Source organism: Neovison vison, chromosome 13, assembly GCF_020171115.1.
Source record: "Neovison vison isolate M4711 chromosome 13, ASM_NN_V1, whole genome shotgun sequence".
NCBI classification, from domain to species: domain Eukaryota; kingdom Metazoa; phylum Chordata; class Mammalia; order Carnivora; family Mustelidae; genus Neogale; species Neogale vison.
In genome coordinates this window covers 4,396,613-4,408,248 of record NC_058103.1, presented here as the reverse complement: position 1 = coordinate 4,408,248, position 11,636 = coordinate 4,396,613, and positions in this window count along the sequence as shown.

Below are 11,636 nucleotides of genomic sequence, written 5' to 3'. Positions count from 1 at the left end.
CGCTGGGGAAAGTCTCTGCCAGGAGAAATCGTGAAAGTGGCACAAACCAGGAGACTTCCTGCAAACACAGCCCCAGCTACCAGAGCTTCGAGGAGCTCTGTCCCTGTGAAGAAGTGGGACCTGGGGACCTGTGCTTCCCACCTTGACAACACCTTCCTTACGGAGGCCACAGATGCCTGGTGGGACAGAGACACATATCTCTCAAGATGGGGACCCCAAGAACACCTCTCGCTTAGGTCCCAGCCCTGCTCACAGACCAGACAACTGAAGGAGACAGAAATGCAGAGAACTTCTGAAGCCAGAAGAGCCCGCTTGCGACCCCAGCATGGTCTCTGGGTGACACGGGCCCCGACACAGGGTGTCTCTCGTAGCTGGGAGCCCAGGGAGCAGATGAAAGCACAGATCTTGTACAGTCGCCCATGTGTGCTTCCTGGAGGGAGTCAGACTCAGAGAGACAGAGAGTGGAACGGGGGTCTCCAGGCGGCGACGGAGATGGTTCCAGCTTGGGAAGATGGAAAGTTCTGGAAAGGGATGGTGATGAGGTCTGCCCAGCCATGTGAAGTGTTCAGTGCTTCTGGATTGATGGTGAATTTTAGGTCATGGGTATTTTAGCACAATAAGAAAAATTTTGAAAAAATCCTGCAGTTCCTGGGGCACAGCAGTGCACGCATGTCGAGAAAGCCGTATTCTTGGCAAAGAGCAAGCCGGGCGTCCAGCGTTTCCCACGGCCAACGGAGAGGTGCAGAGGCTCTGGGGCTTCTTTGGAGTCTGGGAGCAACACAGCCCCCCCGCAGGCGGGAGTCACTCCGACCCATTCACTGGGTCACCCACAAAGCTGCGTGGTGTGGGGCCCGGATCAAGAGGGGGATGGGCGGATAGAGTATCGTGCGGCCACGGTCTCCGTTTGGGAAGATGATCAAGTCTCAGAGACCAGGTAGAAGTTGCATAAACTTCTTGCAAGTTGCAAGAGCGACCTAAACAATCACGAACCAAGCCAGGAGGCGGTGGGGATCGGCAGACGACGGAGCATCGCAGACACCCAGCCCCAGCGCCCATGTCTGAGCTCGGGAGTGTGGAGGGGTCACTCTGTTCCTGCAGGGCGTGGGGTCAGCACCATGCTCTGCCCCAAGGACTGTGCAGAACACGGGGAGCTTCTCAAACGTCGCTCAGGAACATCAGTCTTCTGTGCTGGCCTCCACGGGGCAGTTTACGTCCCGGCTGCCACAGCTCTGAGCACTCAGGCCTGAGCCCGGGAGCTCGGGCTCAGTATGGGGCTCTGAGATGCACAGACAGGCTCCCACCACCCAGGAGCTCCTGGACATGGGGAGCACACGCAGGAGCCCCTGAGCACAGTCCCGCACGCACCCCACGACACATGGGGTCCTCTGTGGCTGCCACTTTCAGAATGCACTTAGCATTCCACGTCCCTTCCCACCCCCACCCTGAGCCTGGGAATGGCTCACGACCTGGGAATGAACAGGACATGAATCGTAGAACTGGGCAGGCCGAGGAGATGCCTCCAGCCCAACCCCCTTCCTTCATAAACAGGCTGCACACACGGGCCCTGCCGGCTCCCGGGACCTGGCTCAGGTTCCCATGTTCTCTGAAGCCCTACTAGGTGCCAGCTGCAGCGCTAGGCCCTGATCATACCCGGGGAAAGGAGACCCGATCTGGGCCCGGGCCACAGGATGGCCACGGTCTGGCTGGAGCAGAACGAGAGAACTTGGCCAAGGACATGAAGTAGGTGCTCACCCAGGGAGAGGGAGGCTCTTCGAGCTGGTACACAGGCCCTTGTCCCCAAGGTGGACACCAGGACCCTGACTCACAGAGGCGGTTCGCGGCTGGTAAGGACCAGGACTGGGACGAGAGCCCGCGCGGGCCTGCCCACTGCCTCCTCCCTGCCTCGCTGGGGCGCAGGTGGGCACACGAAGCTTCCCTGCGTGGGTACTGCCTGGGGACACCTGCTGCGCGGCCAGCTGGCCCAAGATCCCGAGGCGGCCAAGAAGGTCCAGGCACAGGCCCACACAAGCTCTCCAAGGCAGGGCCTGGGACGGCCAGGCTCCCTCCGCGGCCCAGCCCGGTGGACTCTGTGTGCGTCACCTTCCAGTTTCATGCTGTTCCTTGGCTGTAGCCCTTCTATGCATTCTTCCTTCTCATCTCTTAATGATGAATTAAATTCTTCTCATTTTTTTACCCTGATGCAAAATAACAACTGAGAAAGAAAGAAAAAGAAACGCCAGCTGACGAAAACCCCTGAGTGCGTCTGGCACCGCATTTTGGAACACACTGGGGGTGAACCCCGGGGTGGGCCATGGGGGGGTGCGGCCCCCTGAGGCAAGAGCATGTGCGTCCCTGGTTTGGGGGAACCCGAGTGCAAACCTGTGACGCAGAAATGACGGGACCTGCCTCCCGAGCTGGAGGAAGAACGGAAGGAAACGGGGCACGGAGTGGGCGCTCAGGGATAAGCTTCCTTCGCCAACCAACATGTTCAACCATGACCCATCTGCCTGCCCGCACTTGGCCTGGCCCACGGGTCAGCCTCGCGGAGAGCCCGGGGGCCATCGATGGCATAGGGCTCACTGTCTCCCTTGAGGCTGATCATTCGCTCCTCTGACCAGCTCTGGGTTCGATGCTGCAGCCGGGACATCTTTTCAGAGGAAAGGCCACTCCCCCAAAGGCCGCAGGGTGACCTAGCAACGACCCTGCCGCCAGTCGTTGGGCACCCACCATGCCCTCCTGTCCTGGCGACTGGCCCGCGGCACAGGGGTCTCTACTCCTGAACCACGAGCCTGTAACCAGAGCCCCCAAGAGCTGACATAAGAAGCTCAAGGCCACAAAAGCAGTGAGGGTCCGAGGCCAGGCGCCCCGGCTCCAGAGCCGGTCACCCCTCCTCCCAACGCATCCTCCACCCCGAGCCCGGTGCTCATTCTCCCGAAGGAGCAGGAGGGGCCGCTGCACACATCGCTGCTTCTCCCTCCGGCGCTCTCCTCCGCTCCTCTCCGTCCAGAACCACGGGGGCTTCCTACAGCCGCCCTGAGCAGGATGGGGGCTCCTGCAGGATCTGGGGACAGAACGGATCTAGAACTTGCTTCAAACCTCACCCCCAGGGCCAACCCCGGCGAGGCCCAGCGCCCCTGTCCCTGCCAGGTGGAGGGCGGAAGGGAGCGCTCGGCTGCGAAGGCCAGCAGGTGTGGGGCTTAATCTGCGCTCTCATCTGGGCATCAGCTCCAAGGAGTGGCCCTGGTTTCTTCATCTGTGAAATGGGAACAAGACGAGACCACCGTCCCTACAGTTCTTGTGAGGGGGAAGGGAATGACACACGCACAAGGCCCAGAGGGCACCCGGTGGGGATGCGTGCCCAGCACCAGCGACCCACGCCCCTGTCCTGCCTTGTGCCGGGCCCATGACAAAGGCCCCCTTTCCCTGGTATATAAGGGAGGTGACATCCACGCTGTCACATCACAGAGCTGTTATAACCACAGCACTGACGAGGCTACATGGAAGTTATTTTCAAGCCACTCCCTGTTCAATCATCCATCCCATGTTCTCTGAAGCCCTACTAGGTGCCAGCTGCAGCGCTAGGCCCTGATCATACCCGGGGAAAGGAGACCCGATCTGGGCCCGGGCCACAGGATGGCCACGGTCTGGCTGGAGCAGAACGAGAGAACTTGGCCAAGGACATGAAGTAGGTGCTCACCCAGGGAGAGGGAGGCTCTTCGAGCTGGTACACGGGCCCCACAGGCACAGCCCCGAACTCCTGCATGACATCCACAGGCATAGGGACGACGTGTGAGGGGTCCAGGACTTTCTGGATGGCCCTGTGAGCCGTGTCCAGGCAGCAACTAGCCCCGCCCATCCTCATCTGGGGATCTAGATGAGGAAACCAGACAAGAAGGCAAGGCGGGCTCAGAGCTAGGATCTCTCCTGTTGGAAACCCAGGCCCAAGGGCTCCCCTCTGGGATCTGGGCGGGAGCCCCATCATTTAAACAGCTGTTTGAGGGACAGAGCACTGCCTCCTTGCTTGATCCATTCCCCCGGCTGTCAGCGGCTGCTGCCGACTAGCCCAGCTCTCGTTCTGATTTGAGATAGAAATGAAGTCCCTAGCATAGCACCAGTCTCCAAGAAACTACTTGAAAAAAAAAATGATATAATGTCCATAATAAGGAAAAGAGCAGGTGACACAGGAGAGTTTCCGGAATACAGGCCAACAGGGAAGCCACGCGCGGGCCTCCTGGGGGCCCAGACATCTGTGTCCGAGTGCCGAGTATGAGTGACCCCCAACGGCAGCCTGACATACCACATCCCTGCAAATACGCTTCTAGGCTTCTCTGCCCCAATGGACCTGGAGAAAAGTGGGACCAGAAATTCCCGGGAAGGAGCTGTTCTGTTTCACTTCAGAGGCCACCAGTTGTGAGTGTGAGAAAGAAAAGGAAGTTATTGCTCCTGGTCCTGCAAGGAACCCCCCACCAGTCCATACAAACCACCCCTACCAGCCGCCCTGGGGCCATCACAGACACACCTCTCAGACTGCACTGAGTAGCCCTTCGGAAGACATGCTCATCGACAAAGAATCCATCCCAGGTTGGCAAGTTGTGTCTTCCCAGTGACTTAGCCTAATCACCCAAATCTCACAGATCTAACTTCTCCAGAAAATAAAACTTGACAGCCTACGGCCCAAGGACCAAATCCAACCTGATGCCTGGTTTTGTAAATAAAGTTTTATTGCCACACTGTCACACCCATTTCTTGACATACTGCCTATGACTGTTGTAACACTCTGTCGGTGCTGCTGAAATGTTGATTTGTGACAGCGCCTTGATCTGAATGTTTGTGCCCCCACCCGAATTCATACATCGAAATCCTAACACCCAGAGCGAATGGTATTTGGATGGTGGGGCCCTTGGGAGGGCAGAACCCTCATGACTGGGATTGCTGTCCTTATAAAAGAAATCCAGAAGACTCCTTTACCCCTTCTGCCATGCTAGGACACAGCGAAAAGACAGCCACCTACGAACCAGAAAGTGGGTTCTTACCAGACACTGAATCGGCCAGGACCTTGATCTCAGACTTCTAGCCTCCAGAGCTATGAGCAAACTCTGTTGTTGATAAGCTACCCAGTCTGCAGTCATCTGTTACAGCAGCCCGAGGTGACTAAGAGCCGCAGAGCCAAAGATGTGTACCATCTAGTCAGGCCTTACAGAGAAAGTGTGCCGGCCCCCCCTCAACGTGGACACAGGGACACGTGAGGGACTCTCCCCTCTGTGTCCTGACTGGGCACTCTCTCGGCACAGTGCCCAGGGCAGAATGTCCACACTGAATGCTTGTCAACCTGGTGTAGACACCTGCCCCCAACATGTCCCAAATCATTCAACAATACTCCTTTAGAGCCCCATGTGACAGACCCTGATGTGTCCCCATGTGGCTTCCTGAGGTAGACCTCACCCAGTGGAGGGGATAAGGCTCACAAGCTCGCTTTTTGGAGCACATCTTTGGAGGAGATCATGCCGCCTTCTGTATATACAAAAAGAGGATTCTGGAAACGTGTTTCCAGTTAGCTGGAAGTAGAGGGGAAGAGTTATGATTTCTGGATGATTCTGGGGTTACCCAGAACAGAAAGGGTGATGTGAATGCCTGAAAACAGACAAGCCGCTCATACCCACTGAGTCACCGAAGCAGAAAGGTCACAGACAGTGTGGCCAAGATAAGTGGATAAGATGTTCCAGAAACAGCTGACCTCCCTTCTCCTCCCTGTTCAACCTCCAAAAGCACATGGGGTGACAGCTGTTCCCACTGCTTGGGAACTTTGCTCCGGAGGTGCTCTATTTTTCCTGCATGTCTAGTAATTAGTGGGAGGATGGCGCAAGCCTGGGGATTTCAGGCAAATCTGTTCACACTCTTTGAGGGAGGCGGCCTGGGGATCCCGCTAGCTCTGCTCCAGCCTGTCGGGGACCCCACACTGACTGTGGTCCAGCCCTTAGCACGGTGCACAGGTCCCCTCTGCCTGGAGCCTCACCTTTCTCCCCTGCTCCCTCGGGGGCCCCATGACAGCTCTGGGACTGGCCTCTGCCCTTGACACTCTGTGCCTTGCCCCCTTCTAACTGGAGGCCCATGGCCTCCCTCCCTAACCCCCTCCTTGGGCAATCTCCTTCCAACCCAGGAAGCATGGCATCAGCATCTCCTCTGCCTGGCACTGCCTTGACCTCCCTGGCCTCCCATGTCCCCATCAAACCCCATGACCCAACAGGTTTGCTTTGTCTTTCCCCACATCCCTGATAACTAATTGCCCTGAATTAAGGGTCTCACTGATCCCTAAGCACCCCCATTGCCTGCTAAATATTTCCTATCTTTATCTTTGCATTGATAGTTTGTTTCTAGATCTACAGTCCAGGAGGAGGTTCATTCCAGCACATTCCACCAGTGAGCGGCTCCATCCTTGTGTGCCCAGCCTGCACGGGCAGCTGGAGGAACCAGGGCTCGAATGTCCTTGTCCCCCCCAGCTCTTCTAGGCCCGGAGTCCCCTACTCTTCCACAGCTCCTGCAGCTCTGCATGTCCTGATTTCCTTCGGCCATCTGTGCATCACACATCTGTGAGCCCTTCCGGCGAGGATGGAGGGGCCCCACGCCCCCCATTCCTGCCCCGAAGGAACTGTCAGTCTAACGGGGAGATAAGAACCCAGGTGGAGAACCCAAAAGAAAGTGTAAAAGGCAAGCACCCTTCGCAGCATCTGTGACGGTCTTGTCACAATGACCAAGAATCCCTGTGTCGTCTCTCCTGTCTCGGTGGGGAATGCCGGCTGGCGCTCACTGAGTATTCGATCCATAAACCCACAATTAAAATGCACAAACTCCACTGTTGGTGGGGATGCAAACTGCTGCGGCCACCGGGGGGAACACTATGGAGGGTCCTTAAAAAGTTAAAAATAGAAATACCACATGATCCGGTAATTCCACTGCTGGGTATTTGCCCAAAGAACACAAAAACACTGATCTGAAAAGATACAAGCACTCCTGTGTTTACTGCAGCGATGTCTACAGCGGCCAAGATCTGGAAGCCATCCAAGGGTCCTCCGATGGGTGAATGGATAAAGGAGAGGTGGTTCGTATGTACAACGGAGTATTGCTGAGCCATCGAACAGACGAGATCTGCTATTTGCCACCACATGGGTGGACCTAGAGGGTATTATGCTCAGGAAGTAAGTCAGACAAACATGGTGTGATTTCACTCGTATGTGAGATCTAAAAAAACAAGAGAAATGAACCAACAAAGCAGAAGCAGACCCGTGAATACAGAGAGATTGGTGGTTGTCCGGGGAGGGGGTGGGGGGATGGACAAAACGGGTAAAGGGGAGTGGGAGAAATCGGCTCTGGGTTACGGAATGAGTAAGTCAAGGGGACGAAAGGCACCACACAGGGAACATAGCCAGCGGTACTGTCATAGCGTTGCATGGTGACAGATGGGAGCTACGCCTGTGGTGAGCACACTGTAAAGTGTCGAATCACCAAATCACCATGTGGTGCAGCTGAAACTGATGTAACATTGTGCGTCCACTACACTTATAATAAAAGGATGGATGGACGAATGGACAGACAGATTGATAAATGGCATGCTTCTGGATGAAGACCGCAGAATGAAAAAGAGTCACAGATACACTCTTCTCTGATATCCAACAGGGTGAAAAGAAAAAGTCAGAAGACAAAATGCATCACCAATCACCACTCAACGCCATAAGCATCAAAAAGGACAGCGAAGCGAGAAGCAGGAGGTCCCGGTTTGGCACCAAGATGTGCAATTCCTAACCACACCCTCAACCCCTAGAAGATCTTCGGAGGAAAGAAATTCATACTGAGAATTCTCACAAAGCTCCACAAGGGGCAGTGGGCTTGGGCAGACCAGCAAAACTGAAGTTCAACTTCAAGAGCAGAAGTCCCTGCATGTTCCAGAGGGAGCTCAGCAGAGAGAAAACGCTTTTTCCAGGATGCCAGATTTAGCACATAAAAATGTGCCAAGATGTCCTCTTTGGGATATACTTATCCTCAACTATTATCAGTTGTTTATCTGAAATTTATATATAACTGGGCATCTTGTATTTTATTCGGAAACCCTACCAGGGCACCGAGCTCCATTGGAACAGCAAACTGATGTCTGCGGGAGGGAGAAGCATGCCCTCAGAGGGCCTGACTGGGCCCTGGGACATAACACTCAACGATGACAGAGCTGGGGCTCTCAGCCTAAGCAGACACCCCTTTGCTGACTGTTCCCTCCCGCAGACCACAGGGAGTCTGGCCGCCAGTGACAGGCCATCTTCAAAGTACAGCTCAGAAAGAGGAAGACCAAGTTGCCCCCAGTAAATGGGAAAATGACGCTTTCACACACAACACATCATACACATAGAAAGGCTGGACCCAGCTGCCCTATCACGCGGGATAAACAGAACGGAAGGGGGGCTCTAAAGGGAGTCCTTGCCCTGGGGCTCCTCAGGACCAGTAGGGGGGTTGCAAGGTCAGCCCTAGACACTGACAGCTGCACATGCTCTTTTCTTCTGCAGGTGTTACTCCCCCACTACACCTTTCGCACCTCTATCTGTTCTTGAAGAACTCACACCAGCAACAAAAACCGGTGGAGAAAGGGGCAATGCAGTGGCGTGACAGAGCCACTCACCCATCCCGTGTAGGTGGGGAGTCAAGACCTGCCGCAAAACCTTAAGACCTCAGGACTGCTCAGTGACTTGTAAAATATTTCTCAGAAACCTAAGGAGGGTCTTCAAAGACTGCTATCTCTCGTGGTGAGGGGGTTCATCCATGGTTCAGCTATTCCACCATACTACTTTTCTTAAGCTCAAGTAAAATTAAAATCCTGTATTTTTAATCATGCAAAATATGACGCTACTTTTTTGGGAATAATATCATCTTGTCAATCTATATGTTCACCTATTTTTCTATTTATTCCTATAGAGAAGCCTGGCGTGATGTTCACCAAGTGTTAGCCCTACTTCTTTGTGGGCCATGGGAGAGTTGCTGGTTTCCTATTCATACTTCTCTGTATTGCTTTAGTTTTTGTAATGGTGTGTAAAACTTTCAACAAAAAAATAAATAAAGCCATTACTTTAAAATAATAATTATAATGACAATACGTATGGCTCATACTACTCAGCATTTTACATGTATAACTCCCTTATAACTCATCAGAGGTGAATTATTATATCTATTTTAAAATAAAGAAAATGAGACAAATGTTACGTGAAATCTCAAAAGAATCTACATAAATATTATTAGACTAATGAGTTAAGCAAAGGGCTGGCTACATAGGAATATACATTGCATTTCTATACACCATCAGCAAATACTTGGAGCCAGTTAGTAAAAAGAAGAACACCTCTTATGGTAGCAACCAAAATCAAAGGTATCCAGAAACAAATCTAATTAGAAATGGGTAAGATCTGTTTGCTTTAATCTTCACTGAACTCTAGAGTCATTGAACTCTATTAAAAATGCATTAAGGAATGCTCAAGTAAATGGAGAGATAGCCCATGTTTATGGATAGGAACACTTAATACCACAGGAGAGCAATCTCTCCCAAAAGGAGAGTTACAGCTCAAATTACTGGAAAAAAAAAAAAGTTTTAAAAATTATAACTGGTTTTTTTTCATGGATTGGCAAGTGGATTATAAAATATTTACGGGAAGGCGAAGGTCAAGAATATGTAAGGCACTCCTAAAGAAGAGTAAGTTAGAGATGTATCCTAATATGAAGGTTTATTCATAACGTTCGGGCAAATTAGTGGGATATTGCTGTGATGACTGACAAAATGGCCACTGGAACAGAACAAAAAGCCTCAAAGTAAATCCACCCACACGTGGAGCTTTAACATATGACAAGAGGCCACTCTGAAGATCTGGGAAGAGAGGAGGCACTATTTAGCAAATGGCTCTGTTTTCAATAGTTATTTATATGGAGGAAGGTAAAATTAGATCGCTATCTCAAACCCTTAACAAAAGTCAGTTCTAAATGAATTAAAGTTTCAAATGTGAAAACAAAACAAAAAATTATAGCAGAACATATAAGACAATATATTTTTATTTGGTGTAGGAAAGTATTAAGACACCAAAAAGTGTTAAACATAATATAAAATATTAGCACATTTTAAGTTATCTCAATTAATAACAGGTTCGCCAAAACCCACCACAAAACAGTGAAAAGAGAAGCCACAAACTGGGACATAGTGTTTGAGACACATACAAAAAATAAATAATTAGTGCCCAAAATATATAGGGAACTCCAAATCAAAAGGGGATAAATCAGGGCACCGGGGGGCTCAGTTGCTTAAGCATCTGCCATCAGCTCAGGTTGTGATCTCAGGGTCCTGGGATCCAGCCCCGCATCAGGCTCTCTGCTCAGCGGGGAGTCTGCTTCTCCCTCCCCTCTCCCTCTGTGCTCTCTCTCCCTCTCTCAAGTAAATAAATACTTTTAAAAAAAAATTTAAAAATGAAAAACAAAGGGAATAAATTAAATTTTAAAAATACACAAATAGGCGTTCTGCAGAAGAAGCACAGATTCTAATACATATATGAAAGTTGGATTAATCTCTTTAGTAATCAGGAAAACACAAATTAAGGGCATCAATAAGCTATTATTTTGCTCTTTATTGTAAACAATTAGGTCTGACTACACCCAATGTTAGAGAGTACACAGATGAACACAGTGTGAATGGACACAAACGCTTTGGAAAACAATGTGGCATTATTTGCAAAGTTGAACAATAACATATTTAATCAGCCAGCCACACCACTCCGGGGTATTTTCACAAAAGAAACAAACCCAAACACCCCACAATGGAATATGATGTAGCAACAAAGGTAAAGGAACTACACAGCTCCACACTGCAACAGAACATTCTGAGTCTGAAGCCAATAAAATGAAACAATATATAGTCAGGCATAAAGACACACGTGAGATCTTTTTTCTTAAGTAAGAGTATAAGAAATGGATTTAAGGTAGCAGCTTATCTCTGGAGAGGCAGGGAAAGAACAGAGAGATGCACATTTTTTGTTTCACGGGTTATCATTCTGCTTTATAACCTAAATACATCGCATACATGATCTTTTGTGTGATTTTTGAATTTTTTTTGTATTTGGATAAAGAAAAAAATTAATTGAAAAGAAATCAAGGCACAGGGAGTTTACAAACGTGTTCACGGTCGAGGATAGAAGCGTGCCAGAGCCGGGATGCAAAGGGTCTTGCCCGTTGCTCTGCTCCTTCCCCTGCAGTCCGCTTCATGTATATACATATAGATTTAAAGACTTTATTTGTTTGACAGAGAGAGACGCAGCGAGAGAGGGAACACAAGCAGGAAGGGGAGAGGGAGACGCAGGCTTCCCGCCAAGCAGAGAGCCTGATGCGGGGGACCATAATGTGAGCTTAACGACTGAGACCCCCAGATGCTCCTCTGCTTCGTACACTTAGTGAGCTCTCCAGAGGAGAAAGTGGCATGCAGTGGGAGGAACAGGGAAATTACATGAAGGACAAATACCTTCTCATTTAATAACCAGAAGCCAAAAGAGCAGAACGGAAGAGGAAATGAACAGAGAAAACACAACAGCATGTGCTACAGCCGCTGGACAGTGTTCTCACATCTGGCC